Genomic DNA, 7,046 nt, shown 5'->3' on the forward strand with positions numbered 1-7,046 from the left:
AATTTAGGACGGGTTGTTTCGGAGAATCTGAACAATTCATCAAATTTCAACGTTCATTTTCAAGTTCTGTGAAAGATTTTTTCAAGTTCTGTTTTTATTTCAGTTTTGTCGAGAGACTAGCCTACAATGATATAAAAACAGAACTTGAATAAGTCTTTCACAGAACCCGAAAATGAACGTTGAAATTTGATGAATTGTTCAAATTCTCCGAAACAACCCGTCCTTAATGAAACTTGTGTAAATATACAAACATAACTAAGCCTAGGCTTAAGGTAAGTCTAGTACATAACGAGTACTTCTACGAGTATATGATTAGGAACAGGGTTTAGATATTTTTTTACTGGTTGAAGAATTACTTTGAAGGACATTTTTAAGGGATCGAAGTGAAGGGTTCTTACACATCCATCTCAATAGTGAAATCCTGTTTGAGTTTCCAAGGTAACAACAATAATTATAATATTATATATTATAATGCATAAATTACTATTGCCGACTAACTAAAATATGATGGCAAATAATAGATAAATGTTACATTAAAAAAAAACTAGATTCTTTGTGCATGTTTAAATAAGTAAGTACATTTTTAAGAAGATATTTGCATAAAGATTAATTGTAAACCAGATCCGTTCAAGTAAACGTGGAAATACAGCGCAGTCTCCAAGGTAAGTACGTTGTGAAGGAGTCATTGATGTTTTCATTTATTCATCATAGAAAGTTCTTCCCGCGCACCCAAACTTTCAGGAAGGTTTAAACAAACCGATTTAAATGTAAGATATGGTACTTTACTTATATACATTCAAACATATCACAAATTGTTGATTTATGAACCATATTTTGCTGTTAGGGCAATATTTCCCATCATCATTTCAGCGTGTTACATTATATTATATTACAAGAAAGATTACTTTGAGAAGTTTGGTGTGTAAATAGGATAAAGGGAAGTCTTGCTCATCTGTTTGTATAGCCTCATCTTTACAGAATGTGTAGAAATGCAACACTCGGGAGTCATTCCGCTATTCAGCTATTCCGGCTGAAAGAACTGCATACAAACAGTAGGCATTAATGCTGGGTGGCCATTCTAATATTAACATATCTAGTTAGTTGTAAATTAATTAACTTATTTAATCATGTCTTTTTATTTTAATCGTTGCCACTGCGGTAACAATAATAATAAATTTTAGGAAAGTACTCATTGAACATAATAGGTACCTACTCAATTAATTAGTATTTGTTATATTGAGTATGTATTGAATGGGAGTGAATATTTTTGATTTGACCTGGAGAAAGGAAACCAAAGGTCATCTGGAACGCCTAAGAATTAAAAGTAATGTGATTTTTATTATTTATAAGGTGTACTGTAAATAAATAGTTAGTTAAAAGTTAACATTTCACATTTAAATATCATTTCTATTTTTAAAGAGTATAAAAACCTTAGGTCACTGTTTACATATTGCGTATATGTAATCATTTTACTTTCCAAAATGTATAAGTTTCGAGTCAGATATCAAAACAATACACATCAATTTATTTACCAATTTAAAACATTTGAAATTAATGAATGATACTCTATATCATGACAACACAAATGGAAAAGTATTAATAACAATGAAACAATTAAAATGATAGTCAGCTAAAATATAATGTTATAAAGCAGAGTATTTCAACTCAATAAGTAAAAGCAAAAATGGAATTCAATTTATTTAAATTTATTACAATGAATGTTATATTTGTCGCAGACAATATCAAACTGTCAGTCGTTAACATAATAACCAGTTGTACCGGTATTACAGATTATTGATATGATAATTAAATTAACGCTGAATGCCAAATTAAAGGTGTTCAAAGAGGATTTTTCAAAATGTTGTGAACTGATTTTTATACTTGCGGAATGATTGGAAAAGTAATGAACTAATTAATAATAATATGTATTATTAATTTTAAGTTGGTAAATATAACATTTTTTTAAATGAAACAAAATGAAATATTTCATCCGAGTAACCACAGGCATGCTATATTTATATCCCATGCAATGATAATATATCTGCATATAATAATGTAGAAGTTTCATTATTTATAACCCTCCATATAGAACCCCCAAAGGTGACATAAGACCCTGAGGGAAATTATTTTCCTCAGGGCCTCTTGTGGAGCTAATGTAACAAACCAAAAATGCAAGTCTATTTGAAATTTTAGCTTTTTAATTACAATATCATATTATGAAAAAATGTATAATTGGTGTGTTAAATACATGTGTTTATTTTGCCATCTGGACACAAGTTTACTGGAAATTAAAATTTAATCAATAATTTTCAAACCAAAAATTCTCTTAAATAATATGACAGAATTGTAAACTCAAGGTTTATTGTTGGCTGGTTCATTTTGGCTGTGACTGAGATTTGTATGAATTGACTTATTGTATATTTATTTTGTATAACTTCAGGGTTTTTTTAAAATATGTTAACATTTTAGCCAGTCTCTAGTCATTCCGTGTATTTATAATGTACCCAATTGTCTCTTAGATTGCCTTGGCTTACAGAGGTTAAGGTTCAATCTCTGCAAGCCAACATCTTTATAATAATTACCTTACACAAAGATATTTTCAACATAATAAATACAATGGTTATAGAAACAAACCAAATATGTAATAATGTTAGTTTAATCTAACTCGAGAATATTTATCATGAGTTAGAGATTAACCTAACATCATATGTAATAATGTTATGTTAATCTCTAACTCAAGAATATTCATCACCTTTTTTAACAATTCAATGATGTAATAATTTAGCTTTCGTCAATATTTTGCCATAATATAATGCCAAAGAATTTAGTAAACAAATTAGAACTTTTCAAGACAGGGCATTGTCATAATATCTTTGAATAGGTACATACCTACATTCAAAAAAATCATTTATGCAATATGAGTGTAATGCCAAAAGCAACATTATGAATTCGAAAATTCGTATAATTTATTGAATTATTGGGATATACCTATTAGTATTATTATAATTACTGACAAGCGCTCACTATTTTTTGCACAATATGTAATAATGCACAAAATGAAACTAACAAAAAAAAAACACCCCCTAAAATCGTGAAACTTTCAATTATAGTATACTGTTAATGAATATTTTAAATAAGTTTTGGACTTATCTCCACAAGTAAATATGTAATTATTAAATAACTTTGATTGAGATTCGTGTGTTTCAGAAGATCTAATTACTTTACGTACTTCAAATACATAAGTAAGTTAACAAATCTTAGTGCCAAATACTCATTTTTAATTTGTAATTTCATGGTAAAAGAACCAGATGCATTCTGCTACAGAATACATTATTCATACATCATTAACAACAATAATTGTCATTAGATCTCACATGAGAGTAGTAGATCAGCAGATCGCAGCAGATAGTTCATTTAATAATTTTTTGAATCTAAAGAAATTATTTCGACATGGAAAAAAAAATTCAAAAATGTGCATTCAAATATTTGAGAACTGGATTTATAAAAAGCATAATGATCATAATTTTGAATTTATGAAATAATAGAATTTGAACAGGAGCACTCCTAAGTACTGTGAATCCAAAAAGGTTGGATTAGTCAAAAGTAAAGTACTGCCTATGAACAGTAGCGTAGAGGTTTTAATGGTGGCTTTATATATTTTAATTATTGATATATTCAAAAAGTTACAGACTAATCAAATCCTTGTTTCACATGTAAAGCGTATTAAATCTTATGTAATTACATAGTACTGAACTTGTTACTATGCATCGGAAAGTGTAAATGAAAATGTTTTCAGGATATTTTTAAATGTATTTTATTCGAGACGGCAACATATTTTTCAAGACATATTTTTATGATGAAATATAAAATAAAATGTAATGAAAAGTTTGATGCAATGAGCTGGCGACAGAATATCTTGCTCAGGGTGCCTGTCTGCCCATTGTCGCAATTTAATCTCAAACATTTCCAGACTTTAGACATGTGTCATCAATGATTGATCTAACACATTTTATAGATTTAACGTAACAATGTTAAGGATTGAATTGTGACAAGGCCCATTCTTAAAACTTTTTAATGTTTTATTTTGAACAATATCAGTCCATAATGATTACAGTTATAATAGAAAACAGTTATATTTTAAAGTAGTGTGCCATGACAAATGTGACTCATGTGAGCACTACCGTTGGACTATATAAGCTTTATAATTCATTTGGTGAGGTCGATCGGGTTTGTTTGTTTGCAAATAAAACAAAGACAAGAAGTTCATCTCATGTTATATTTGATTGGGTGTGCTATGTGACTGATTGATATAATTAACATTCCAAACATGTGTAAAGAATTCGATTGTTTATCCATAGAAGAAAAAGACACATTGATTGTAGATATACTCGTAGGAACACAGAAGAGTGCCAAGTAAAACTTCAATCTATTCAAATAATGGCGCAAACAAAGTTTCTAAAAACTTTCTTAAGAGAACAATTTAAACAAGTTCATTGTTCCATATTTTTGTAATAATAAATACTGAAATTTGTATAAACATTCAGTGAATAATTGGTCTAAATATGTGTATTTTTATAAGACTTAAGTATTTCAAATTTACCCTTTTAGTAAATCTTAAATGCTGCATTATATTTTGTACAGAGTCCATGTTAATATTATAGAGATAATTTAGCGCAGGACTTTGATCAGAATCATACGCAGATTACATCTGATAGATTCCTTTCATTGTTTTTATCAAGTCACAATAATATGTCATTAATTTAAGGTAATAAAGTCTAAATAAATGAAAAATCCAATTATTTTAAATAATTTGTGAATTGTTTCAAACCATTTATGTTCGATATGTCATATATTAATTCAAATGTATGTTGGTAAATTATTCATAAATAATTATCTCATGTTTGCATGATGTTTAATTCTTGTAAATTATTTTGCAGCGATTTCACGCAGTGAACAAATGAGCTTTTAAAATAATGAAATGGGTAAAACTGTGATAGTCGTCATCTTTGGAGGAAAGGGGATATTAAGTGTATTTGGAATAAATATTCATTTGTACACGGCTGGAAATCTCTGCAGTCAAATATGTTGATCATTGGCCACTTTAGTGTCTCCCGCGAAGTGCCCCAATGATTGTCTTATGTTGATCATTGGCCACTTTAGTGTCTCCCGCGAAGTGCCCCAATGATTGTCTTATGTTGATCATTGGCCACTTTAGTGTCTCCCGCGAAGTGCCCCAATGATTGTCTTATGTTGATCATTGGCCACTTTAGTGTCTCCCGCGAAGTGCCCCAATGATTGTCTTAAAAAGTATGTTGATCATTGGCCACTTTAGTGTCTCCCGCGAAGTGCCCCAATGATTGTCTTATGTTGATCATTGGCCACTTTAGTGTCTCCCGCGAAGTGCCCCAATGATTGTCTTAAAAAGTATGTTGATCATTGGCCACTTTAGTGTCTCCCACGAAGTGCCCCAATGATTGTCTTATGTTGATCATTGGCCACTTTAGTGTCTCCCGCGAAGTGCCCCAATGATTGTCTTAAAAAGTATGTTGATCATTGGCCACTTTAGTGTCTCCCGCGAAGTGCCCCAATGATTGTCTTAAAAAGCATTGAATAAAATTTTATTTTAAATGTTTCGGAGTTGATATTATTTTCCTATCATTTTCCGTGTCCTTGATAAGAGGCAGGTGACGACCCTTAAAATTACACCAATGAAAAGACAGAAGGAATGGACGGAGGTAAGTTGAGTTTATACTGGTCCAATGATGTGTATTGTCCTGCAATAACTTACTCTCTAATGTCATTTCACAATCAAATGCCACATATATTTGTAATTCTTTTTTAAAAATATTTCTACGATTTTAACTGTGACATGTTATCATTGTTTATGGTATATTCATACCGTTGATATAAAATAAATAAATAAATAAATTGAGATTCAAACGCTGCATGTAACACAAAAGAGATAAGCGTGCAGATCTAATACTCCTAGTTCACTTTGGCCAAACACATTGGGCCAGCGTGAAGCTCAAGGTAGTGGGCAGGGGAAGGAGATGGGGAGGAGGAAGATAGGGAGCACCTGGCTATACAGATCCAGTCTCCAAACACGGTTAAAGCCATTTGAAAGAATGTTTCAATTTTGAATGGTGTTCTTACATCAAGGCGATATTGAAAGTATCTTCCACTCTGGAAGTATGGATACTATGAATTATTATTAAATTAGATTTGAAAAAATATATATATATACAAACATTCCCGGTTTACGGATAACCTGACAATATTTAAAAATCTCTTATACCACCACACTAAGCGGAAAATTTTGCTTGTGTTGTGATGGAGGACTTAACCAGCCGAGGAATTGAATACACTACGCCTCACGGTGGGCTGAAAATCGGCTCTCATAGACATAGAAACTTGAATCTTCAAGGGTATTTTTTTTGGCTAGAAATGGATTCTGCTGATCATTACTATGCTATAAAATGTCGTACGAAGCAATTGCGTGTACAAATGAAGGAGTTATAATTTTTTTAAGAAAAATTTGTATGGCGCCGACATTAAAAATGAGGCTATCTCTGGAATCATAAGGTTGGCCGTTCTATCCTTACACACAGATAATACTACTATTTATTTGTATTTTTTTGACATACTTCATATTGTGGCGCAAGGTGCGATTTTTTTTTTTATAATCCTTAAGTGGAAAAAAAATCTTTTTTTTGTTGATGATTCATTTTAATGCTTAAATGCTTTACATATGAGTATGCTTTGTCTAGTTTACAATATTTTATTTACACTCCAAGCCAAAAAACTGTGCACAGTGAGCTGAAAATCGCCTTTCATAGACATAGTGACTTGAATTTTCAAGTGTATTTTTTTTGGCTAGAAATGGATTCTGCTGATCATTACTATGCTATAAAAATTTGTATGAAGCAATTGCGTGTACAAATGAAGGAGTCATCATTTTTTTAAGAAAAATTTGTAGGAACTGACATTAAAAATGAGGCTATCTCTGGAATCATAAGGTTGACCATTATATCCTTACACACAAATAT

Source organism: Hesperophylax consimilis, chromosome 5 (assembly GCF_061612785.1).
Source record: "Hesperophylax consimilis isolate HC1 chromosome 5, BYU_Hcon_1.0, whole genome shotgun sequence".
NCBI classification, from domain to species: Eukaryota; Metazoa; Arthropoda; class Insecta; order Trichoptera; family Limnephilidae; genus Hesperophylax; species Hesperophylax consimilis.